Raw genomic sequence first — 26,986 nt, forward strand, 5'->3', positions numbered from 1 at the left:
AGGTTCATTAGTTGTGACTCACGGGCTCTAGAGTGCAGGCTCAGTAGTTGTGGTGCACGGGCTTAGTTGCTCCACGGTATGTGGGATCTTCCCGGACCAGGGCTTGAACCTGTGTCCCCTGCATCTCCAGGTGGATTCTTAGCCACTGCGCCACCAGGGAAGTCCCTGATAGCATATTTTACATCTAATTGTTTTTTTGTGTATCCCTTAACTGCTTATTTTGGATATAGCTGATTTTACTACTTTTGTCTTTTTGCCTCCGTGCTAGCTTTGTGTGTGGATGATTTCCTACATTTACTGTATGTTTGCCTTTACTGGTGAGCTTTTTCATTTCATAATTTTCTTGTTTCTAGTTGTGGTCGATGCTGACGTTTTAAAAGTCTATTGTTATTTGTTTTGTTCAAGCCACTGATGCTTTCGTCTTGTAAATTTCATTGTTATAAATGACCGTCATTTTCTTTATTCAATCATTAGTTCCATATTTTTTACGATATTCTTTTTTAAAATAATTTATTTATTTTATGTATTTTGTTTTTGGCTGTGTTGGGTCTTCATTGCTGCACGCGGGCTTTTCACTGGTTGTGGCGAGCGGGCACTACTCTTCGTCGCAGTGCACTACTCTTCGTTGTGGTGCATGGGCTTCTCGTCGCAGTGGCTTTCTTGTTGTGGACCATGGGCTCTAGGCGCATGCTTTAATAGTTGGCACACAGGCTCTGTAGTTGTGGCTTATAGGCTCTAGAGTGCAGGCTCAGTAGCTGTGGCACACGGGCTTAGTTGCTCCATGGCATGTGGGATCTTCCCAGACTGGGGCTCGAACTCGTGTCCCCTGCATTGGCAGGTAGATTCTTAATCACTGTGCCACCAGGGAAGCTCTATGGTATTCTTAGTGTTGTTTGTTTTATACCTACAATTTGGGGTTGTGGACTCATGAATAAATATCTTTTTTAATATTTTACAGGATTTCTTTCTTGAGAGTGTTTATGACTTAACATTTCTTTCCCCAAAAGCTGTATAACCTCTAGAAATTTTTGAAAAACTAGTCTGAGTTATTCCTCTTACTCTGTTTCATATTAGTTAGTACCTGCTATGAACACATACACCTTCTTTTAATAGACTATTTTTTTTAAGGAGTTTTAAGTTCACGGAAAAATTGAATGGAAGTTATAGAGCGTTTCTGTGCATTTTCTACCCCAGACATGCAGGCCCTCCCCAGTGATCAATACCCGACTCGAGAATGGTATGTTTGTTATCACTGATGAACCTGCACTGACACAGATTAACATGTCAAAGTCCATATTTATGTTAGAGTTCACTCTTGCTGTTGTATATTCTATAGGTTTAGACATATACTGACATGTTTGTAGCATAATAGTACCATAAAAGGTAATTTCATTATTTAAAAATACTCTGCTCTACCTATTCATCTCTCCCTCCTTCCCAAAGTGCAGTTGCTTGGTTATGTGGTAATTTTCTGTTTAATCTTTTGAGAAACCCCCAGACTGTTTTCCAAAGCAGCTGCACCATTTGACGTTTCCACCAGGAGTGAGTGTATGAATTTTTCAGTTTCTCCACATCTTCACCAACACTTGTTATTGTCTCTTTGATTACAGCCATTTAAGGGGTGTGGAGCGATATCTCATTCTGGTTTTGATTTGCATTTCCCTATTGAATAATTATGTTAAACATCTGTTTTTTGTGTGTTTATTGGATATTTTTCTATATTCTTTGGAGAAATACCTGCTCAGATCCTTTGTCCATTTTTAAATTGGGCTATTTGTCTTTCTATTGAGTGTAAAAAGTTCTTTATATCTTCTAAATATAAGTGCCTTGTCAGATACATATACGTATATATATATATGGTTGGCAAGTATTTTTTATATTCTGTATGTTTCCTGTTCACTTTTAGGGTGCAGAGGTTTAAAGGCTGCAGGAGATATTATTTATTTAGATTTTTTTTTTTGTATACTAGGTTTCTGTAGTATCCACAGTTAACAGTCCCAAAATGGATTTTCATGACTGGGAGGCCTTCAGGTTAGCCATATGAATTCCTGAGTCTTAACTTTCTGGGAAGAAACGTGCTTAGGCCCACTTACGAGTGCTTTCGTTTCAACTAATATCAACCTTACCTGCAGCCTCTGAGAACTGTGTTTGCAGAAATAATCATGTTGGTCACAACACCCACGCTGCTCTCCTTAGATCCCGCCATGGCTACTCTCTACTGGCCACATTCATCTTGGCTTTACATTTCCTGTTTACAAAAGTAATTTTCAACATATAATACCTATTTTGACCAAGATAAAAATGTTTCACTCCCAGAAACCTTGGTCTAGGGGGCACAGTGTCACCTCATTTGACAGGAAAGCCACCTTCCATTGACTTAATCCTTTGGGAAGATGATAGTGTCTTAGTTGATCCTTTTCCTAATATCTGTCTAATAAAGTGGAGCTAAAGTGTATTTGTTTCTTTTTTGTCCGTCCTGGCTTGTTACCAGGATGCATTTAGTAGGAAAATTCATGATGTGGATAATGCCAAAAAGTGAAAATTCAAAAATTAGATGTAGTTTGCTTTAAATACAGCACTGGTTATTGATATCTGCAATTAGCTTTTCTGTAAAAAACAAACAAAAATGCATCATTTATTATAAATACGTTTTTTGAATTCCTAGGGTATAGAAAATAGAAAGCAGCACATTAACAACTTTTTAAAAACTGTTTGATCCCCTTTGTCCATTTTTCCCAACCTCCCCACCTCACGCCTTAGTTAACTACAAATCTGTTCTGTGTCTTTAGGTTTTTGGTTTTTTTTTTTTTTTTGGTTTTTTTTTTAAGATTACACATGTAAGAGAAATCTTAAGGTATTTGTCTTTCTGCATGTCACTTCAGGTAGCATAATGCCCTTCGTGTTGTCACACATGGCAAGATTTCATTCTTTTTTTTTTTTTTTTGCGGTACGCGGTCCTCTCACTGCTGTGGCCTCTCCCATTGCGGAGCACAGGCTCCGGACGCGCAGGCTCAGCGGCCATGGCTCACGGGCCCAGCCGCTCCGCGGCATGTGGGATCTTCCCGGACCGGGGCACGAACCCGTGTCCCCTGCATCGGCAGGTGGACTCTCAACCACTGCGCCACCAGGGAAGCCCAAGATTTCATTCTTTTTAATGGCTGAATAATATTACATTGTGTATAGATACACATCTCACAGTTTCTTTATCCATCTATTTTTTTACGGACACTTAGGTTGTTTACTCATCTGTTGTAAATAATGCTGCAGTGGGACTTCCTGGTGGTCCAGTGGTTAAGACTCAGTGCTCTCAATGCAGGTGACCTGGGTTCAATCCCTGGTCAGGGAACTAGATCCCGCATGCTGCAACTAAAGGAGCCCGCATGTTCACAACGAAAGATCCCACATGCCACAACGAAGGTCCCGCGTGCTGCAACTAAGACCCGGCGTAGCCAAATAAATATTTTTTAAAAACTGCTGCAGTGGGGCTTCCCTGGTGGCACAGTAGTTGAGAGTCCGCCTGCCGATGCAGGGGACGTGGGCTCGTGCCCCGGTCCGGGAAGATCCCACATGCCGCAGAGCGGCTGGGCCCGTGAGCCATGGCCACTGAGCCTGCGCGTCCGGAGCCTGTGCTCCGCAACGGGAGAGGCCACAACAGTGAGAGGCCCGTGTACCGCAAAAAAAAAAAAAAAAATGCTGCAATGAACCGGGAGATGCATATATCTTTTTAAGATAGTGTTTTCATTTTCTTCATGTAAATACCCAGAAGTGGAATTGCTGGATATTATGTTAGTTCTGTTTTATTTATTTGAGGAACATCTGTATTGTTTTCCATGGTGTCTGCACCGATTTACATTCCCACTAACGGAGCACAAGGGTTCCCTTTTCTCCACATCCTTGCCAGCACTTGTTATTTCTTATCTTTTTTTTTTTTTTAAATAAAAGTCATTCTAAGAATTGTGAGGTGATATCTCATTGTGGTTTTAATTTTCATTCCCCTGATGATGAATGAAGTTCAGCGTCTTTTCATGTATTTGTTGGCCATCTGTATGATTTCTTTGGAAGAAAGTCTGTTTGGATCTTCTGCTTAATTTTTAATCAGAATTTTTGTTGTTTTTGTTGTTGAGTTGTGAGTTCTTTATACATTTTAGATATTAAGTCCCTTATCAAATATATGATTTGCAAATATTTTCTCCCAACCTTTAGGTTGCCTTTGCATTTTGTTGATAGATTCCATTGCTGTCCACAAACTTCTTAGATTGATGTAGACCTACTTGTTTATTTTTGTTTCTTTTGCTTTTACTTTTGATTTCAGATTCAAAAAATCATTGACAAGGTATCAAGGAGCTTTCTTTGTTTTCTTCTAGAAGTTTTTTTTTCAGGTATTACACTCAAGTATTTATTTCTGTTTTGAGTTAACTTATGCATATAGTGTAAGATAGTGGTCCAGTTTCATTCTTTTGTATGTGCCTTTCAGTTTTCTCAGTACTAATTATTGATGACACTGTCCTTTCCCTCTTGCATATTCTTGGCTCCTTTGTTGTGAATTTATTGATTGCATATGCGTGGGTTTATTTCTGGGCTTTCTATTCTCTTCCATTGACTTATGTGTCTGTTTGTTTTGTTTGTTTGTTTGTTTTGTGGTACGCGGGCCTCCCACCGCTGTGGCCTCTCCCGTCGCGGAGCACAGGCTCCGGACGCGCAGGCCCAGCAGCCATGGCTCACAGGACCAGCCGCTACGCAGCACGTGGGATCCTCCCGGACCGGGGCACGAACCCGCATCCCCCACATGGGCAGGCGGACTCCCAACCACTGCACCACCAGGGAAGCCCCTGTGTGTCTGTTTTAAGGCCAATAGCATGCTGTTTTAATTATGATACTTTGTAACATCATTTGAAATCAGGGAATGGGACGCCTTCACCTTTTTTATTCTTTCTGAAGATTGCTTTGGCTATTCGGTGTCTTTTTGGTTCCATACAAAGTTTAGGATTATTCGTTCTATTTCATGTGCATGTTTTTGCATGCAGAGTTTTTGGCTCATTTGTGTAACTTCCAGGTGGTGTGATTGCTAGATCATATTTAAGATTATGTTAGTTTTGTAAGAAACCACAGACTCTTCCAAAGTGGCTCTACCATTTGGCATTTTCATCAGTAATGAATGAAAGTTTTTGCTGCTCCACGTCATTTCTAATGTTTGGTGTTCTCCATATTTTGGATTTTGGCCATTGTCATAGGTGTTTCATGGTATCACATTTGTTTTAACACATCTTTTCCTCAATTAAATCTATGGCGTTTTATAAATAGAGAATTTTTCATATCTTCAGAACATACTTTTAAAATTTAGTTATTGTCTTAGCCACAGAGATAACATTCAATTGACTTGCCATAGTTTTCTACAAGTAAGTTTTTAAAAAATATTTATTTATTTATTGGGCTGCACTGGGGCTTACTTGCAGCATGCTGGATCTTCATTGCTATGTGCAAGATCTCCGTTGCAGCATGTGGGATCTTTTTACTTGTGGCATGCAGGCTCCTAGCTGCAGCATGGGTGGATCTAGCCCCTGACCTGGGATCGAACCTGGGCCCCCTGCACTGGGAGCACAGAGTCTTAACCACTGGATCACCAGGGAAGTCCCTATAAGTAAGTTTTGATTTCTATTTTAATTTCAATGTTTTGGGATTTTTGCTGCAAATAATTTATTCTAATAATTATTCTCCCTGTCTAGATTCTTCTTGCACATCATGGTATACTAATATTTAAATATCTCATTTTATTTAAGGAAGTAGGTAATTTTTTTACACTCCATGGTTTCCTCATTATTATCGCTTCTAACACTTATTGTTTCCTAGAAATTTTTTTACATTCTTCGTACTACATATTTCTATGAAGCCTCTTTTTACCAGTCGTCTTTACAGTTTTATCAAAAGTCACCTGGTCCTTGTTGATATACATCCTATTATTGTCCTGTTCTTCAGGCTGTTAATAGGCTGCTTATGTTGTCAACCACATCTCTGCACATAGAACTCTGCCATGGGTCAACATGGCACTCGCAGAATTGTTTCTATGCTTAAACCCTGCTGTGAACAACACTTGTCCATACAAATCATTCTGTGCTCTGGGTCATTTAGTAATGCTCCTTCAGGGTAGCGTTTTCTGTTGCTGTTTCTGAAGTCAGAATTCATTACTTTTGGGGACTTCCTTGGTGGTGCAGTAGTTAAGAATCTGCCTGCCAATGCAGGGGACATGGGTTCGATCCCTGGTCTGGGAAGATCCCACATGAGGCAGAGCAACTAAGCCCGTGCACCACAACTACTGAGCCTGCGCTCTAGACCCCAGGAGCCACAACTACTGAGCCCGTGTGCCACAACTACTGAAGCCCACACGCCTAGAGCCCGTGCTCTGCAACAAGAGAAGCCACCACAATGAGAAGCCCACACACTGCAATGAAGAGTAGCCCCCGCTTGCCGCAGCTAGAGAAAGCCCGCATGCAGCAACCAAGACCCAACACAGCCAAAAATAAATAAATAAATAAATCTATTTTTTAAAAAATTCATTACTTTTGGAGAAGTACATGTTATTTTGTATTGATTCATTATAAGAGTAAGTATTATCTATAGTAATAAATACAGTAAGAGCACTTCTCATCTGATGTCTCTTAGATATTTGGGATTATAATGTTAAAAGATCCAAAGATGTGATTTCAAATACTTTAAACAATTCCAGCAAAAGAGATTCTATTACTTTTATTAAAAAAAATCTTTTTAAGAAATTCTATTACTTTGTTATATCTATAACAAAGATATTTGCACTGAAAATTCATGCTAAAATTGATATTCTATTTTAAAAATATATAATGCAGTTCACAAGTTATTTTTACCAAATATAATCACATCCACAGAGTTTAAACGTTGGCAAAACCCTCCTGTTAGCTTTGTTTCCACCAGTCAACCTCTGTCGCCCCTGCCAAGAGATCATCATCCAGCAACCATGATCATCCTCCATTGCTGTACCCTTGAGAGGGTTTATTGCATCCACATGTGTTCACACAGAGTGAATTCATTCATTCTCCAGGTTTTGCTTTTAGGTCCCGCAAAGAACATTCTTGTACATATCTTCCGGAACAAATAATATATGCCTAGGAATGGAATTTGTGGGATACTCAGCTTGATCATGTTTAGAGCAAATATTGGAATAGATGTAAACCTACAGTCTTCCCATAACAGCACTCTCTGTCTTCCTAATATCTTCCACATTTCCTTCATACCAACAATAGAGTTTCCATAGAATGAGTCATGTTTATGCTTCTTGCTACAGTGGTTCTTCTTTTCCCGAGGTGAGGCTTTCATCTGCTGCAGTACAGTCCTCTTTCCATAGATTTGCAAGCACAAGCAGTGCTCCCACGTTGCCCACTACTTCACTCTTGCTTTGTTAAATCCCAGTCCTGGCCTTCCCTCAGGATCTAAGTGAAGTCTATTGGTACTTCTTAGTACTGTGTCCATATTTAGCACTTGGCCTCCCCAGTTCCCATAAGACCCCACCCCTCCCCATACCCCACACACTGCATAAGCAAGGACCCCTACTTGCACACAGTACAGTTTGCTCAGGTCAGCGACTCGGTCTGGTCACTGTGTACATCAACACGTGCTGGACGTGACTCCTATCATTATCTGGGAATGGTAGGACAGTGACGGGACAGTGTAAGTGACACAACTCACTGCCCGTATCTTCCTTGAAACATTTCTAAGAAACTAGTATTTCCTGGGACCTCTTAAAGTCTGTGCTGCCTGGATGGGCGGTGCTGCCTAATACATATGAACCTGTCAGTGTTATTCTGCACATCCAGGTTCAAACTTTGGCCTTTGAATTTCCTTTCTGAGTTAGGGATAGATGTGTAAGCATTTTGGGTCCTTTATTTTTATTTATTTAGGCTGCATTGGGTCTTAGTTTTGGCATGTGGGATCTTTGTTGCAGGATGTAGGCTCTTAGTTGTGGCACGCAGACTTCTCACTTGCGGCCTGCAGACTCTTAGTTGCAGCATGCGGGATCTCAGTTGCAGCATGTGCACTTCTCAGTTGTGGCATGCGTGCGGGATCTGGTTCCTCAACTGGGGATCGAACCTGGGTCCCCTCCATTGGGAGCATGACGTCTTACCCACTGGACCACTAGGGAAGTCTCAGCGTCCTTTATTCTTGTTTCTTTTTTTTTTTTTTTTTTTTTTTTTTTTTTTTTTTTTTTTTTAAGGCCATGTCATGTGGCATGCAGGATTTTAGTTCCCTGACCAGGGATCGAACGCATGCCCCCTGCATTGGGAGCATGGAGCCTTAACCCCTGGACTGTCAGGGAAGTCCCAGGCCCTTTATTTTTCTATGAAAATGTGTGATAATTTAGCTCAAGAATAATTAATTAATGCTGTTATGGGGTTTGAAATATTGCATGGCATATAGTAAGGGCTGTAAAGTTACCTTTATTAATAACATATGTCATTTTCTTGGTCATATTTATTATGAGATTGACCTTGGCTTACATTATATTTTCGCTGTTGTCTTTTTGTAATTTTTTTCCATATGAATGTTCTCTCTGACTTTAGATAACAAATTTTCAAAGCATGGATTATATACTATATATACATATATTTTTGCCATATAACTATAATTAAGTGATAGTAGGTAGTTGAACTATGTACTGGCTGTTATAGAACTGCAGGCTTGACATCATGATTGAGATTTCAGACAGTTTTCCCTAATTCTTAAATTTCATACCTATGTGTGTTGACCTGAAGCTGTTATTTCAAAATTCAGTGCTTATCAAGATATTTTAAAATTTTTCCTATCGTATGTTCCTTCTGGAATGAAAATTCTTTTTTTTTTTTTGTCTTGGTGCTTACTCAAATCTTTTAGAATTCCAGAGACTATTATTTTGTTTTTTTGTGTGGCACGCGGGCCTCCCACTGCTGTGGCCTCTCCCGTTGCAGAGCACAGGCTCCGGACGCACAGGCTCAGCGGCCATGGCTCACGGGCCCAGCCGCTCCGCGGCATGTGGGATCTTCCCGGACCGGGGCACGATCCCGTGTCCCCTGCATCGGCAGGCGGACTCTCAACCACTGCGCCACCAGGGAAGCCCCAGAGACTGTTATTTTGTATAACGGTGGTTACTTACTAACTTACCTGCTAGATTTATCATGGTTCACAAAAATGTTTTATCAAGTATTGTTGTGATGTACAGATTCGTAAAAATATTTTTTCTTGCATCATATTCATGTTATTAAACATTATTATAAATTTAAGGATTAGGGAAGACAGTCTCATATCTCCATTTTGATTTTATGCTTCCAGTTCTATAAGCCAGTACGTATCAATAGATAAGCTTTCTAATTATGGAGGATCATTTAATTATCCAGTTATCTGGCAAAAAATGTGTGTAGTACATTGTGTGTGCGCTTGAAATTTAATTATCTAAGATCAGAGAAAAGATTAATATGGGAAAATTTATAAAAAGAAAACTAAAAAAAAACGATATCACAGTAGTGTTTGAAGACCATGCTTGAAGAATTTCTGTGTTCATTGTATTATTTTTTGTGTAATTATCTAATTCAACATAAAATATTTTCCAACTCTATATAATAGGAAGCCATTCTGCTGGATTTGCAATCAAGGAGTTATCACCAAGAGAGGACATTTCTAAAGGAGAACTATGTCATCTAGTGACATTAGAAAGAAGTAAAAGTCACGGCATCAAGGATTTTGACCTCGAGGAAGTCTGTGCAGGTGTGCAGGAATGTGAGAGTGAGTGGGGCTGTGATGCAAGAGATGACAAAGAAGTACTTTTGACCCATAACAAAAATCTCACTCACGGAGAAGATCAAGATAATAAGTCCTTAATTAATTTTCCTCAGAGTGTTTCTGTACGAAGTAATGCACGTGAATATTTCACGCACGACAAGCCATCCATAAGAAGTTTGTTAACAACGAAAAATAACGTCAGCCTTGCTGGAAACAGAGATCTCAGGTGTTTGGAAAGCAGACCCGGAGTGAGGCTGCAGGCCCAGGCGGCTCAGCTGCGGAGATGTGCCGCTGAGGAGAAAGCGTATGCGTGCGGTCAAGGTGAGAAGCCAGTCAGCAGTGGTTCCTCAGTTTCACCACTTCACAGAGTTCCTCCTAGTGTGGAAAACACGTCGTCACCTGCGCAGCACAGGAGAACACACACTCGAGAAAAACCTTACAGCTGTAATGACTGTGGGAAGGCTTTTAGCAAAAGCTCAAACCTCAGGAATCACAGGAGGATTCATTCTGGACAGACACCTCACAGATGTAGTGAGTGTGGCAAAGCCTTTAACCACCAGTCACACCTCACAACACATCAGAGAGTGCATACAGGAGAGAAACCTTACAAATGTCCTGAGTGTGGCAAAGCCTGTGCCGAGCATTCAAGCTTTAACAGGCACAAGAGAATCCATACCAGATAGAAATCGTACAGATGTCTCAAGTATGGCAAAGCGTTTACAGTGCGCTCGTATCTTACTCAACATGAGACAGTCCATACTAGAGAGGAGCCACACAGATGTTATGAGTGTGGCAAGCATTTTACGCAGCGTTCAAACCTTTTGGCACACCAGAGGATTCATACAGGAGCAAAACCTTTTAAATGTAATAAATGTGATAAGGCTTTTATTGAACGGTCACAACCTTGGGGTCATGAGAGAACTCACACTGGAGAGAAGCTTTACAAATGTGATGAGTGTGGCAAAGCCCTTACAAGACATTCATATCTTACTCAACATAAAACAATCCACACTGGAGAAAAACCTTACAAATGTAATGAGTGTGGCAAAGCTTATACTCAATTTGCAAGCCTCACCAGGCATCTGAAAATACATACTGAAAACGAACGTAAGCCTCACACATGTGGCAATGCTATTATTCAAAACTCAAAAGTTTAGGGATCATCCGATTTCATAGTAGAAAGAAACTTTAAAAATAAAATGATTCAGACAAAATTTATGCGTGTATTCAAGCCTTACTCAACATATGGGACTCTATCAGGGAGAAAGAACACATACAGATGGCCAGCAGGCACATGAAAAGATGCTCAGAATCACTAATCATCAGGGAAGTGCAAATCAAAAGCTCAGTGAGGGCTTCCCTGGTGGCGCAGTGGTTGAGAGTCCGCCTGCCGATGCAAGGGACACGGGTTCGTGTCCCGGTCCGGGAGGATCTCACATGCCGCGGAGTGGCTGGGCCCGTGAGCCATGGCCGCTGAGCATGCGTGTCCGGAGCCTGTGCTCCGCAACGGGAGAGGCCACAACAGTGAGAGGCCCGTGTACCGCAAAAAAAAAAAGCTCAACGAGATATCACCTCACACCTGTTTCCAATGGCTGTCATCAGAGAGATAATAACAAGCATTGGCAATGGTGTGGAGGAAAGGGAACCCTGTGCACTGTTGCTGGGATTGTAAATTGGTGCAACATTTATGGAAAACAGTATAGAAGCTCCTCAGAAATTTAAAAAAAAAAAAAAACAACAACGAAAACTAACCTGTTTTATGAGCCAAGTATTGCCCTTCTGGCTTTTTGCTGGAAGAAACGGAAAACACTAATTTGAGAAGATACAGGCACTTGAATATTCATTGTAGCATTATTTCCAGTAGCCAAGACATGGAAGCAACCTAAGTGTCCATCAATAGATGAATGCTTAGAGGGGATACAGCGTGTGTGACACACACACACACACACACACACACACACACACACACACACACACACACACACACACACACACACACAGGAATATTACTCAGCCATAAAGAAATCCAGCCATTCGCAACAACATGGATGGATCTAGAGGATATTATGCTAAGTGAAATGTTAGACATAGAAAGACAAATATTGCGTTATCTACTTATATGTGGAATCTAAGAAAAAAAAAACAAAAGAGAATGAAGACATTCACAGATACGAAGGACAAATGTGTGGTTGTTGCCAGAAGGAAGGGCGGTGGGGCGGTGGGTAAAATAGGTGAAGCGGATTAAGATGTACAAACCTCTGGGTATTTAGATAAGTCATGGGGACGTAATATCCAACGTTAGGAACATGTTAAAAAATATTGCAGGGCTTCCCTGGTGGCGCAGTGGTTGAGAGTCCGCCTGCCGATGCAGGGGACACGGGTTCGTGCCCTGGTTCAGGAAGATCCCACATGCGGCGGAGCGGCTGGGCCCGTGAGCCATGGCCGCTGAGCCTGCGCGTCCGGAGGCTGTGCTCCACAACGGGAGAGGCCACAACAGTGAGAGGCCCGCGTACCGCAAAAAAAAAAAAAAAAAAAAAAAAATATTGCAGTAACTGAGGACAGATGGCTACACATATCGTTGTTATCATTTCATAAAGTAAACGTTACCTCGTGTGTAGTACAGCCAAAACGAACAATGTTATAATCAATTTCAATAAAAAGAGAGAAACCGTATAAAACTAATGTACGTGATCTTTAATATTTACTCAATTGAATTTTTGTTACAAACACTAAACCTGCAGACATCAATAGGATAGGGACTGTTACAAAAACTCTATACACACATGCTTGACAACATACATGAAATGGTAAAAGCGGAACTGACCACAAATCACCCGTGTGAAACAGATCATTTGAATAAATACTTTGAATTACAGAGTGAATGTGTATTTTTGTCTGTATAGGAATTACTGCGATGTGAAATACAAGACTCTCGGTTAGAATGAGCTATTTCATTCACACACCCTACAGAACAGCATTTCTGTTTCTGTTCACCATTGTGCTCAGATGCAGAGACTCATAAGGCCAAGACCTGGGGTTTGAGGCTTGGAGGACTATGGCATGTGTTACTTTAGGTCACTAACCATTGCTTTAAAAAGAGCAATGTTTAAAAAAATTTTTTTTAATAAATTGCATTGTTCTTTATTTTTTGCTTAGGCATTTTATTTATTTGCCTTTTTAAAACCATCTTTCCCTCATCCCAGTTTTATAATTGTCATATATTAACTTTAAACTGTACAGCAGAATGGTTTTACATATGTTGTGAAATGATTGCCGAAACAAGTTTACTTAGCGTCCATCATCTCCTATCGGTACGATGAAAAGAGAAAAGAAACAAATTTTTTTTTTCCTTTTTTTTCCTTTTAAGGAGAACTGTATTGTTTAAAATACTTTATTCCACACTCATGTGGAATTCATGTGTGATGAATTACATTCAAATACCTTTGAGAAAAACTTGTTTACATCATAATATACCTAAATCAGTAATGAATGTCTAAGTGTAATTTCAGATTATACATTCATTTTGAGGGTAGACAGTTTTATTTTTAAAATTGTAATGTATCTTAGCTCTTTTCTCTGTTCTTTATCTCAGAAAGTTTTGTCAAATGTGGATAATAAAGCCTGTAAAACATGAAGTCACTGGGATTTATTTTTACCTAAAGTATTACGAAGTTTGCAGTATTTCTGCAAGGGCATTTTGTAGGGAAGTATATTCTCTTTAATATGAACTCTATAGAAAGTAAAACTAGATTATCAACTATCAAATAATTTCATTTCTATAGTCAGGAATTTTTATGGCAGTATCTGTCACTTAACATCTACTAGGTATGTTTTCTCACATCCTTACATGTGAAAGATTTCATGTGCAGGAAATGGTAATCATTTGAAATGTATTGTTTGGATAGGGTAAGTAGCGTATTTAAATATTTTCACATAAAAATGAGCAGAATGTCTTGGCATGGCACACATGAATAGAAGAAGATATGTCATCACATTTATAAAAGATCTAGCGACTAGGATAGACTTTAGGATCTTTATAAAGTAGATTACTTTGTATTATGTAATATTGCTAACTAGTCATCTTGGCAAGAAAGACATTTCAGCATGGAGTTGATAGTGGAATTTTTCAGCAAACAACACTACAGGAGAAACTAATTATAGGCAGAAGTCATGAATCCATTTTGTTCCTGGTGAGTTTTGTTTTAATAACAATTTCAAGGCAGCCAAATGGACATATTCACAAGAAAAGGACATTTCCTCAATCACAATAGATTTTGAAACGTCTCTGGTAATATTAAGAAACAGATGCAAATTATTAATGGTCAAAAATGTGAAAACACAACGATCTTGTTTGACCTGTGTATATATATTAAACCCTGCGCTAGAAAACTAAAGAGTATACATTTTTGAGCACAGATGGAACAACTAAAATATTCACCACTATCAAATTTAGGTAAAGAGATTTTATTCCAAAGGATAATGACAGTAGAGAGAGTGCTGCAACCACAAAATCTGAAGTCTCAACAACCAGACAGAAAAGAACTTTTCATTTATACTGAGGGCTAAACAAGTCTAGGAAAAAGATCCCGTATGCAGAATAAATGAGCAGGTGGCATGACGCACAGTTTGATCAGGGAACGTTTTACCCTTAAGTCACCTACTCTTGGGAGTGGATGGTGTGGCAACAGGCTTCTGAATTACAGTGCTCAAGCGTGGTCCAAAATTCAGGGGCCTTGGGAGAGGAGAAAAACGTAAGTAAATGTTGCTTAAATCATGTTTACAAGCATTGTTCCGAGTGATCAATGAGGACAAACAATTCGGTAATCGTTGACAAGGCAAAGGGTGGGATTTTGGAGGGTCTGTGTCTGGATGGTTCCTAAGTAAACAAAGGGGCCAACGTAAGTCTCATTGAAACTAATGGGGAAAAGTGGTTCTTAGTAAGCTGTTAAAAGGGGAAAGGAATCCTTTTACCTTTGCTGTTTTCCAGAGTTACAGAATTAGACTGAAGTCCAATGTCACTATATAATGACACCAAGGAAAATTCAAAAGATAATGTGTGTTAATTTTGAAAATTTGAACATTAGACACTCAGTTTCTGAAGCTAGTGATGTTATCGAAAAATCTTACGGAATAAAGAACAAGTAAGAATAGCCACAAAAAAGAAGCCAAAAGAAAGTGGATATCTATAGGAGACATGTTTATTCATGACTGGTAGATCAATGAAGTTAAAAATTCAGAAATATGCCAAAGCGCACATGAAAAGTTAATAAGTAGCAAAACCTACAGTGGAGACATTAATATTCGGGAAATGGAAATTCCTATCACAATAAGAAAGGGTCTTATTCATCACATCCTATGGCAAGATAAATGTCAAAGGGTAAAAAATAAAATATGGTTGAAACACCATTATAAAGCAATTATACTCCAATAAAGATGTTAAAAAAAAAAAAGACATGAAGGAGGAAAAAAAATACGGTTGAATTATTCAGTAAGGCTTGGTTCTCAAGCACCTGTGTAGCCAGTTACTTGCTCACGGCCTCCAACAGAGCCCCTCAGACAATGCCAGGTTTGGGGTTGAAAATTTTCCTCAGTGATTTTTGATGCCTCCAAGTGAATGGCGAACAGAAGTGAAAATTATGCTCTGCAGGGAAGTGAGTGCAAAATGGCACATTCCGCAAGGCACAATTTTGCCTTTCCTGTCACAGTCCAGTTTTCATCACCTACTGTAAAACTCAGGCTTTCGCTTAATAAGAACGTATTAACTGCCTGGGGTCTCAGAAGTTCCCGGATCAGGCCACGCCCACAACCTCGAGCCCCGCCCCCTCCCCCGGTCCCAGAGCTCTCAGCGCCTCGCTGCTCAGAGGACCGTCGTCTTTGGTCGCAGAACGTTCTCAACTCTCCGCTTCTGTACCTAGCCTGGCTCCAAAGGACACCAGACCAGTTCAAAGGATCCAAAGTAGAGAAGCGGAACCTCTCCGTTGGGAAGAGGAACAGACCAGAATCTCCCATGTGCGGGTTCGAAGGCCACACCCGGCGTCCACAGGCTGCGCCCAGCCGTCAAACACCGCTTCCACCCACCGGAACGTCTTTTGACGCGCCCTTTAGGGGCCCCGCCCTCGATCCGCCTCCTTGCGCACGCGCAGTGAGGTGCAGACGCAGAACGAGGGGCGCTCTCTCGCGAGTGAGTCTCGGTTTTTCGGTGAGAAACTAACGGCGCTCTGCAATCTTCAGGCCCTGCTTCTCCACACCTCGGTTTCGGGGGTCTCCCGGTAAGTTAAAACCCCCTGAACGCGGTCGTCGCTCTCGCTCTGAGTCCGCCCGTTTCGCCTCTCGCGGCGTCGGCAGAAGACTGTTCGGTCCTGGGAGTGTGGGTCCGGTTCCGGTTTAAATCGCTCTGAGGCAGGTGCCGGCCCCAACTTCCTGCTTTCGGTCAGCAGAGACACTGACCTCCTGCAGCGACGTTTTCCTACTCTGACTCCCTTTCTCAAACCTTTGTGTGACTCCCGGCTCCCCTCCCCACCCCCACTCCTCAGTACTGTTGCCATCACCCCCTTTCTTTGATGGCTCATTGAGTCATGACAGTTGATGTATCCTCACACTTGTTTTACTTTTAATCTCAGAAGCGATTGGGTATGTTTTAAATGTCCAAATTACTTTCACTCTAAATTTCATTGTTCAGATTATGAGGTTTCTGCTGTATTCTGTACTGGAACTATTCTCTCATGTGTGGTAGATAACTTCACTATGCATGTGGTAAGGGTGTTGATCACCTGGTTTAACCAGTTAGTTTAGTACTCAGTAGCTTCTTTCTTCCCTTAGGTGATCTGCTCAATTAGTGAGCTCTGAGTTTAAGTGTCCAACTAAGTAGATTGTCCCCTTTGTCCTTTCTGTGCAGATGTTAACTGATGGGCTGGATTTGTTACTGACCTGGGTTCTTGGACTCTAATCAGTAGAAATCGATAACAGGCCAGACGAAGAATTCAGGCCAAGCTTTACTGGGACTCGTGCTGCAGCACAAGTGAGCGAGAACAAGAAACAGGTGCCCTTGCTCGCCCCCTGATGGGGGGTGGTGGTTTTGCTCTCAGCACCTCAGAAGTGGCGGTTGGGTTTTGGCCTTTTTGTTTCTTATTGTTTATAAGCTGTTTGCCCAAGCTGTGCATGTGTGCAGTTATTTTTAGTGCCTTATGGCTTCTTTGTATTCTGTGTTCAGGACACATCTGTCCAGGTGCAGGCACTGTAGTCAGGGGCCCCAGGTTCCAGCCTTTTCTAGATTGATGTGAAACTTTGTTCCCACAGAACCCATGTGTGCATGATGAACAGATTGTTAGGGCTCATCTCCACGGGTGACCCTCTTTCTTGTTTTTCTGGAGGAATAACTATCTGTAATTTCATATTTTTTGACTATAACGTTTTCTGGAAAAGAGGAATTAAACGTTTGAATTTGATTAAACCATGAAAGAGAAGCTTCTCTTGCTCAGGAATAGGAAAGGTAATCTGGAATTAGGACATTCAAACCCTTTCTACCTAAACCTATCCAGGCTGCCACTTCTACCGAGTTCTGCTCACCTAACTCAGATTTCTTCAGGGTAACCTGGTAAAATTTCTCCCCCCCGAGCCTCAGTGTACCCACCTGTGACATGGAGAAGATAGAGGAGACCAGTTTGCCCAGTTATAACTGAAATTTTAAACATGTTCCAGTCTACCAACAATTATGAAAAAACACTTTAAAAAAGAGGCAGGGGCATAGGCCCAGAGTTGGAGGCATACCTTTTTCTCAGCTTGTCTTTCTCTGTATCAGGGGTAAATCATAAGTTTGATAGTGTCATCTCTTGCCATTAAATCCTTTTATGGTTTCCCGTCACCCTCAGGACAAACTGTTCAATATTGCTCCAGCAGGGAGCTCTGGAGATGGGGTGGCCCCCCAGATTTGCTCCCAATTATTGTATCAGATCGTAACTCCATTCACAATCCCTGTTGATCCAGGGGGCAGAGACTTAGCTCAGTCAATTCCAGGTCCTCCTCTTAGCTTTCAAAAACTGGGGGAAGAATTTCTGTCACCACATGGTGCTTTTTAAAATGGCTATTATTAACAGTACTATTTTCCTCTCCCCCTTTCTACTGTGGCTCATGCCATCCTTTTCTAAATTTGATGTATCCTCACACTTGTTTTAACTTAATCTCAGAACCCATTGGATATATTTTTTTAAATATTTACTTATTTGGCTGCGTCTGGTCTTAGTTGCAGCACATGGGATCTTTAGTCGTGGTGTACAAACTCTTAGTTGCGGCATGTGGGATCTAGTTCGCTGACCAGGGATCGAACCCGGGCCCCCTGCATTGGGAGCACGGAGTGTTAGCCACTGGACCACCAGGGAGGTCCCTGGATGTTTTTTTTTTTTTTGCGGTACACGGGCCTCTCACTGTTGTGGCCTCTCCCGTCGCGGAGCACAGGCTCCGGACGCGCAGGCTCAGTGGCCATGGCTCACGGGCCCAGCCGCTCCATGGCATGTGGGGTCTTCCCAGACCAGGGCACGAACCCGTGTCCCCTGCATTGGCAGGCGGACTCTCAGCCACTGCGCCACCAGGGAAGCCCCCTGGATATTTTTTAAATTTCCAGATTGTTTTCCCTCTACATTTTATTGTTTAGATTATGAGGTTTATATGCTTTTTATCCTAACTTGGAACTAGTCTTTGATGTCTGGAAAATAACTTTACAGTATTTCACTATGTGTGTGGTTAAGGATGTTGATAATCTTTTAACATTCAAAACCTAGTTTAACTAGTTTAACATTCAGTAGCTGCTTTCTTCCCTTAAGTGATTTGCTAAATTAGTGAGCTCTGAGCTGAAGGCTCCAGCTAAGTAGATGCTCCCCTCTAATCCCCTTTGTCCTTTCTGTGCAGATGTTGAAGGATGGGCTGGATTTTTTGTTTGTTTTTAATTTTTTGGCCACGCCACATGGCGTGTGGGATCTTAGTTCCCTGACCAGGGATAGAACCCGCACCCCCTGCAGTGGAAGCATGGGGTCTTAACTACTGGACCACCAGGGATGTCCCAGGATGGGCTGGATTGATGTGGAATTTCAGAGCCCATGTGTTCATGATGAAGAGACTGCTCAGAGTTCATCTCTACAAGTGACTCTCTTTCATGGTTTCCTGGAGTAATAACTATTTATAATTTTGTATTTTTTATTCTGTTTTTTTGGGGGAGTGGAGGAATTAAATGTTTGGGTTTGATTAAACCCCTGAAAGAGAAGCTTCTCTTGCTCAGGAATATGGAAGTTAATCTGGAATTAGGACAAACTCTTTGTATTTAAACTTATCCAGGCCACCACTTACACTCAGTTCTGCTCACTCAACTCAGACTTCTTCAGGGTAACTTGGTAAAATTACTTCCCCTCTGAGTCTCATGTGCCACCTGTAACATGGAGAAGATAGAGCAGACCAGGTTTTCAGAGTCTGAGCAAATGGGATCCCTGAAATGATTTTGAAAATTGGTCTTGTGTTTGCATTTGGCAGGTTTTTTGGATGTGTGCCCAGTTATCATTAGAATTTGAAACATGTCCCAGTCCTCCAACAATAATGAAATCCACTAAGAAAGAGGCAGGCGCATAAGCCCAGAGAAAGAGGCATGACTATCAGCTTCTTTCTCTATCTGTGAATCGTGGGGTAAATCTTTTTTCTTTTTTCTTTTTTTGAGACTTGTGATGGTTTCATAGTGTATGCAGATGTCAAATCACTGTTTAGTATATTTGAAACATGTACTGTACATCAATTATACTTCAAAAAAATAGAAAAAAGCTAATGTGACTTAAGAATACATTGGTGTAAATGCAACATTCGATATCAATATCATAAAAACAGATGGTTGCTTCTTCATCTCTTCAATAGAATATTCTGTTTTGGACTTTGGGCCAAATTTTAGGAAGAACCTTTGACAAGGTAGGATGCCTATATGAGAAAGCAGAACCGGGCCAAAGGACCTGTGACAACTTTCTGAAGAACTGCTTGATTACAATCTTCACATAAACACTGGAGCACTGTAACTGGGTTCAAGAAACAATACTTATTGGCTTATGATGTTTGTCATAAAAAAATACACAGTATGTTTTACTGAAGGCAGAGGTTATCATGAAGAAAAGATTAGACCTCGTGGGAATATGTAGTGTTGGATGTGTTGCTGTGTGTGTCCGCGCTAATCAGTATTGAGAGTGTGAGTGGGCAGGTAATGCAGTCAAATGGAGGACAGTTCCTTCTCTGATTACACTGAGGGGGTAAGAAGGCTACTTGTTGAAGATAGAAAATACCTCATCAGTATGGACTTCCCTAGCTCCTTAGGTATTACTATATCCTCATATTTAATGACCTGGGTCCAGTCCCAGCTGGCATAAAATCCACTTTTGAAATAGTGCTCGAGGTTGCACCAGTGGATGTGTTGGGAGCCGCATCCTTGTACCTTCTGGTGTACAGACAAATTTTAGCACTAGTCATCCAATAGGAAAGTAATAAAATGATATTCATAATAAAATGATATTACTATGAAATAATATTGCTGTAAACACAATGACATCTACCAACTGGTGTATGCTTACTTCTTCTGCAGTTATACCTCTGCTCATTCAATCTCAACAACCTATTTCCAATAAGACATTGAAACACAGATATTTCTTTCTTAATAATTATGTTTTCATCGAGTGTTACATGATTAAGGATATCGTCTCGGGAGTTCCCTGGTGGTCCAGTGGCTAAGACTCTGCACTGCCAGTGCAGGGGGCCTGGGTTCAATCCCTGGTCAGGGAACTAGATCCCACATGCTGCAACTAAAGCTTTTGCATGCCGCAACTAAAAAGATCCCACGTGCCTCAACTAAGACCCGACGCAGCCAAATAAATGAATAAATACAATTTTGAAAAAAGGATATCGTCTTCCCACTCAAACGCCTTGTTTCAAATGGCCTATAAGCAGACCCCACCGAATGATGAGGAGCTGGGTCAGTCAGTTACCATAAGGTGGGCTTTCAAATTATGTTCAGAAGAGATCTCAGGAGGTGGCTGCCAGCATGTGGAACCGAATGCAAGCTACCAGAGTGGAACACATGTTCCCTGTTACACAGAGCTTACATTCTTTTAGGGAAAATAGATATGTGAATATTTTAAAACATACCTTGTTAAATGAAATAACAGAAGCATGCGTAAACTGCAGAGGTGAATGATTCCTTCTGGGTGGGACTAAATGGGGCCGTTAGGGGAAGAGAAAGAATCAGGAGAGGCAGCTCTTACAGCCATTTCATCTTAGTTTATTTTTATTATTCAAGTTGGATTTAAATAGTTTATATTAATTCAACAGCTAATGAAGGAGAAGCAGCATCCCAAAATAAAGAAAGTAAGTGTATTGTCAGGGTGGAGAAGAGGATAGTAGCATCCTGCAATGTTGCTTGGACGCAGAGCGTGACGCAGAGAGTGAAAGAAGTGCAGGCAAAGCAGGGGTCCTGTCACCAGGGGACTCACGACATAGTCTCTCCTCAGGTGCTTGATTTGATCCTGTCGACACGAAGAGGTCATTGAGAGGCTGAAACAAGATACTAATAGGTCAGTGTTGCATCTTAAATAGTGAACTCTCATAAGTATGTGGATTATGGATTGAAGGAAGACGAAATCACAGGCAAGGGAAGCTTCGCAGATCTTTGAAATTATCTGAGTGACACGTGAGGATGCGTGTGGGGTAGAAAGCGTCATAGGAAAGGAAAGGATGGATTTGAAACCTATTGAGAAGGTAGAGTCTGTGTCGTTTGATGACTTACTAGATGTAGGTAAGAGGAAAGGATAAAAAATTATTCACAGCACGTTCATCTTACAGAGACCCTCCTGTTCATGTAGGGACTCTCATGCAGCATGTGTTTTGTTTATTTATTTATTTAAAAAGATTTATTTATTTATTTATTTAGGCTGTGCCAGGTCTTCGTTCCAGCATGCGGGATCTTTGGTTGCAGCATGCGGGATCTTTTTTAGTTGCGGCATGCATGTGGGATCTAGTTCTCCAGCCAGGGATTGAACCTGGGTCCCCTGCATTGGGAGCGTGGAGTCTTACTACCCACTGAACCACCAGGGAAGTCCCAGCATGTGTTTTAGATAAAGATGGTTATAATTTAGCCAAGACATAGGAGCGCAAATTTCTGTCATCAGATAGACTGGAGCCAAATTATGATTCTACTGCTTGTTGTTCAGTGCTATATTTTTTTGTTTTAAACACTTCATAGATACAGTTTTGTAATTCAGCTTCACAGAGCGATGCAGTTTAGAGACTAAGAAATAGAATATCCCCTTCCCTGTCACATCTTAACACCATCACTTACTGTCTCCATCAGAAACCACTGTTCATTCTCAGTGCAGATCTTACAGCAGTACATTTACATATGGAAATGTGGTTTTAGAAAATATTCTTTATGAAATATTTTGTTATGGTATTTTATTCTTCAAATTTTAATATCTACATACCATGTATCTTAGACTTGTTTTCATGAACAGACATAGAGATGACTTTCTTTTTTGTATCCTCAGTGGAGCATTCTCTTAATGAAGAAATGGGTCCTTTACAGTTTTTACTGTTATAAGAAAAGGCCGGGACTTCCCTGGTGGTCCAGTGGTTAAGAATCCACCTTCCAATGCAGGGGACGCAGGTTTGATCCCTGGTTGGGGAACTAAGATCCCATATGCCGTGGAGCAACGGAGACCCTGCACCACAACTACTGAGCCTGTGCACTCTAGAGCCCATCCGCCACAACTAGAGAGGCTGCGTGCCACAACAGTTGTCCGTGTGCCGCAACTAAGACCTGATGCAGCCAAATAAGTAAATAAATTTATTATTATTAAAAAAAAAAAGCCACAGTGGCTGCTTCTGAGCATGCCGACTTTACTACAGATTTCTAAGGATTTCTCCAGAATCAGAAGCTTGAGCATGATTACTGGGTTAATGATGGTGTTCATAAGGAAGCATAGATACTACAGTTACTAAACAGGATTTTAAATCAACTGTCTTAATCGTACTCAGAGACTTAAGGGGAACCATGGACAGAGAACTAAAAGAAAGTAGGAGAAAACTGTTTCAAGAAACAGAAAATATCAGTAAAGACAATTAGAAATTCTAGAGCTGAAAAGCACCACAACTGAAATTGAGAATTCACTAAAGGATTTCAACAGCAGATTGACAATCAGAATAAAGAATCAGTGAACCTGAACATAAGTTAATTGGAATTATCCACTCTGAATAGAAGAATGGTGGTAAAAAGAAACATGAACAGAGACTAAGAAACTTTTGAGACATTCCCAAGAATACCAGTATACACATAATAGGAGTCCTAGAAGGAAAGGAAAAACAGGAAAGGGCAGAAATAATATCTGAAGAAATAAGAGCTGAAAAACCTCACAAATTTATTAAAAATGTGAACCTGCAAATCCAAGAAAGTCAACGAACTCCAAGTCTGATAAATTCATAGAGAGCTTGGGCAAGACACATAGTCAATTGTTAAAATACAAAAAAAGAATGTAGAGAGTAGCAAGACAGAAATGATTTCTCATGTACAAAGATGCTTCATAAAATTAACAGCCTCTTTCTCAGAAACTGTGGAGGCCAGGAAGGAATCTGATGATATATTTAAATTTCGAAAGATTAAAATTCATTATCAGGCAAACTGTGCTTTAAAATTGATAATGAAATTTAGAGACTCCTAGATAAACAAAAGCTGAGGAAGTTCACACTGACAGACTTATACTATATGAAACACTAAATGGAATTCTTGAGACCAAAATGAAGGGCTACTAGCAGTACCTCAAAGGCACAGGAACAAATAAAGAACAGTGGTAATATAACTACATAGGTGTATATAAAAAGCAGTATTACTGTATTTTTTGGTTTATAACTCATTTTTTAACCTGAATTAAAAGGCAAATATGTAAACAATCATAAATCTGTTATTGAATGCAAAATGTATAAAGAAGTAATTTTTGACAATAACAATATAAAGGGAGACAGGATATATATATAAAATATATAATCTGCAGGGTGACCACTAAGAAAATAATTTTAACATATACAGAAATGTGAATATGAAGGGAATCAAAATGTTATGCATGTACAGACATACACAAAGAAGGAAACGAGGAATTACAAGACCGAGAAAATATTGGACATACAGAAAGCAAATAGCTAAATAGCAAAAGTAATTCCTCCCTTGTTTATTGGGTACTTTTAATATAAGTAGATCAAACTCTTCATTAAAAGTCAATGATTGCAAGAATTTTTATAAAATGATTCTACTGTATCTTTCTACAGAATGCTTGCTTTAAGATACTCAAATAGGTTGAAAGTGAAAGGATAGGAAAAAACATTGTGGAAATAGTTACCAATCTTAGCTACACTAATGTCAGATTAAATAAACTTTAAGTCATAAAATTGTTACCAAAGAAGTTCAAGAATATATACATATATATATATAAAATTATATATATGTATATATATATAAAATTATATATATGTATATACATATATATAAGGTACATGTAACGTATATTTATTTATATACATAAAAGAGTCAATTCATCAAGAAGATGAAACAACTGTAAACAATATATATATAAGTACAAATCCCCACATTTTTTGAAGCAAAATTTGAGGAGAGATAGACAGTTCAACTATAATAGTTGGAGACCTCAAAATACTCTCCTTTTAAACTTTTTTTTTTGGCTGTGTTGGGTCTTCGTTGCTGCACGTGGGCTTTCTCTAGTTTTGGCGAGCAGGGGCTACTCTTCATTGCGGTGTACGGGCTTCTCATTGCGGTGGCTTCACTTGCTGCGAAGCATGGGCTCTAGGCACATGGGCTTCAGTAGTTGCAGCCTGCAGGCTCAGTAGCTGCAGCATACGGGCCCTAGGGCAGGTGGGCTTCAGTAGTTGTGGCATGCAGGCTCAGTAGTTGTGGCGCACAGGCTCAGTAGTTGTGGCTCATGGGCTCTAGAGTGCAGGCTCAGTAGTTGTGGTTGCATGGGTTTAGTTGCTCCACGGCATGTGGGATCTTCCCAAACCAGGGATTGAACCCATGTCCCCTGCATTGGCAGGCAGATTCTTAACCACTGTACCACCAGGGAGTTCCCTCAATACTCTCCTTTTAATAACCAGACAGGAGCTCAATAAGGAAATAAAGGACTGAGCAAAACTGTAAACCAAGCAAACACTGTAGACCTAAGAGAAATATACAGAACACTCCGTATAACAAAAACAGTGTACTCAAAACTAGGAATAGAAGGGATTATCTTTGGTCTTAAAAAGGATATTTATTAAAATCTCACAGTTAACATCATACTCATTGTAAAAGATGGAAAGCTTTCCCATGTAATCAGGAAGAAGCAAGTGTGGGGACGTATTTTGGCACTATATGTCAACATTTTACTGAATATCTAGCCAGATAAATTAGACCCAAAAAAAGAAAGAAAGAAAAGTCAAAATTAAAAAAGAAGTCAAACTATATTCACAGAAAACATGCTCTTATATGTAAAAACATCTGAACAATCCTTAAAAAGACCATTAGTGATAATAAACAAATTCACTGAGGTTACAGAATACAGTATCAATATCCAATATTCAGTAGTATTTCTGTACACTAGCAATAAACATTGAAAGTAAGTGAAACAATTCCATTTACAAGACCATCAAAAAGAATAAGAATTTAACCAAGGAACTGGAAGATTTGTACAATGAAAACTAAAAGTATTGCTTAAAGAATTGAAGGAAAATTTAAATAAATGTCAAGATATCCTTTGTTGATTGTAAGAATTAGAGTAGTTAAGATGGCAGTACTCACCAAAGTGTTATGAGGATTGACAGCAATCCATGTCAAAATCCCAGCAGCCTTTTCTTTACAAGTGAGAACCTGACCCTTAAATTCATTTTGAATTAGTATGGACCCCAAATACCCAAAATAAGTGTGAAAAAGAGTAAAGTTGGAGGACTTACACTCCCAACATCAAACCTTACTGCAAACCATGGATAAACAAAACTGTGGTTCCAGCTTGAGAAGAATAATATAGATCAAAATGATAGACTAAGAGTCCACAAATAAACGCATATGTCTATAGCCTATTCCTTTTTCACACGGTGCCAGAAACATTCAAGCAAAAAAAGTTGTCTCTTAAAAAGTAGTCTCTCCAGTTGTACTGGGACAACTGAATATCCATGTGAAAGAGAATGAAATTGGACCTGTGCCTCTCACCATATAAATCAGTCAATTCAAAATGAATCAAAGACTAAGCATAACAGGTAAAACTATAATACCCTTAAGTGAAAGCATAGGGATAAATCTTCATGATGTGAACTGACAGTGGATTTCGTTTTTAGATAAGACACTGAAAGCAAAAGATAGACAAAATAGATAAGTTGAGCTTCACCAAAATTAATAATATTTGTACACTGAAGGACACTGTCACATAACTGAAAACATAATCTACCAAGTGGGAGGAAGTATTTCCAAATCACATATCTGGTGTCTATTATCTAGAATATATGAAGAACTCCTATATGTCAAGAACCAAAATACAAAGAACTTAATTATAAAATAAGCAAAGGACTTTAATAGACCTTTCTTCACAGAAGATAGAGAAGTAACCAAGAAGCAAACAGATGTTCAATGAAATTAGTCATTAATAAAATGCAAAATCAAAACTACCATGAGATATAATTTCACACCTGATATGATGACTATAATAAAACAGAATAACAAGTTTTGGTAAAGATGTAGAGAAGTTAGAATCCTGGTAAGTTGCTGGTAAAGTGGAAAACAAAACCATGTGACCTAGTGATTCCACTGCTAGATAAATACCAAAAAGAATTGAGAACAGATAATTCAAACATATACTTCTGCATGAATGTTCCAGCAGCATGGGACTTCCCTGGTGGCACAGTGGTTGAGAATCCGCCTGCCAGTGCAGGGGACACGGGTTCAAGCCCTGGTCCGGGAAGATCCCACATGCCGCGGAGCGACTAAGCCTGTGCGCCACAACTACTGAGCCTGCGCTCTAGAGCCTGCGAGCCTGAGCTACTGAAGCCTGTGTGCCTAGGGCCTGTGCTCCACAACAAAGAGAAACGACCGCAATGAGAAGTCTGCGCACCGCAATGAAGAGTAGCCCCTGCTTGCCACAACTAAAGAAAGCCCGTGCCCAGCAACAAA

The 26,986-nt window shown here is 40.2% G+C and overlaps 1 pseudogene; it reads left to right on the forward strand.

Moving 5' to 3' along the window:
• Positions 1–26,986, forward strand: part of LOC112390533 (zinc finger protein 677-like) — a 65,531-nt pseudogene that overhangs the window by 12,876 nt on the left and 25,669 nt on the right.

Source organism: Neophocaena asiaeorientalis, unplaced genomic scaffold (genome assembly GCF_003031525.2).
Source record: "Neophocaena asiaeorientalis asiaeorientalis breed wild unplaced genomic scaffold, Neophocaena_asiaeorientalis_V1.1 scaffold168, whole genome shotgun sequence".
Lineage (NCBI taxonomy): Eukaryota > Metazoa > Chordata > Mammalia > Artiodactyla > Phocoenidae > Neophocaena > Neophocaena asiaeorientalis.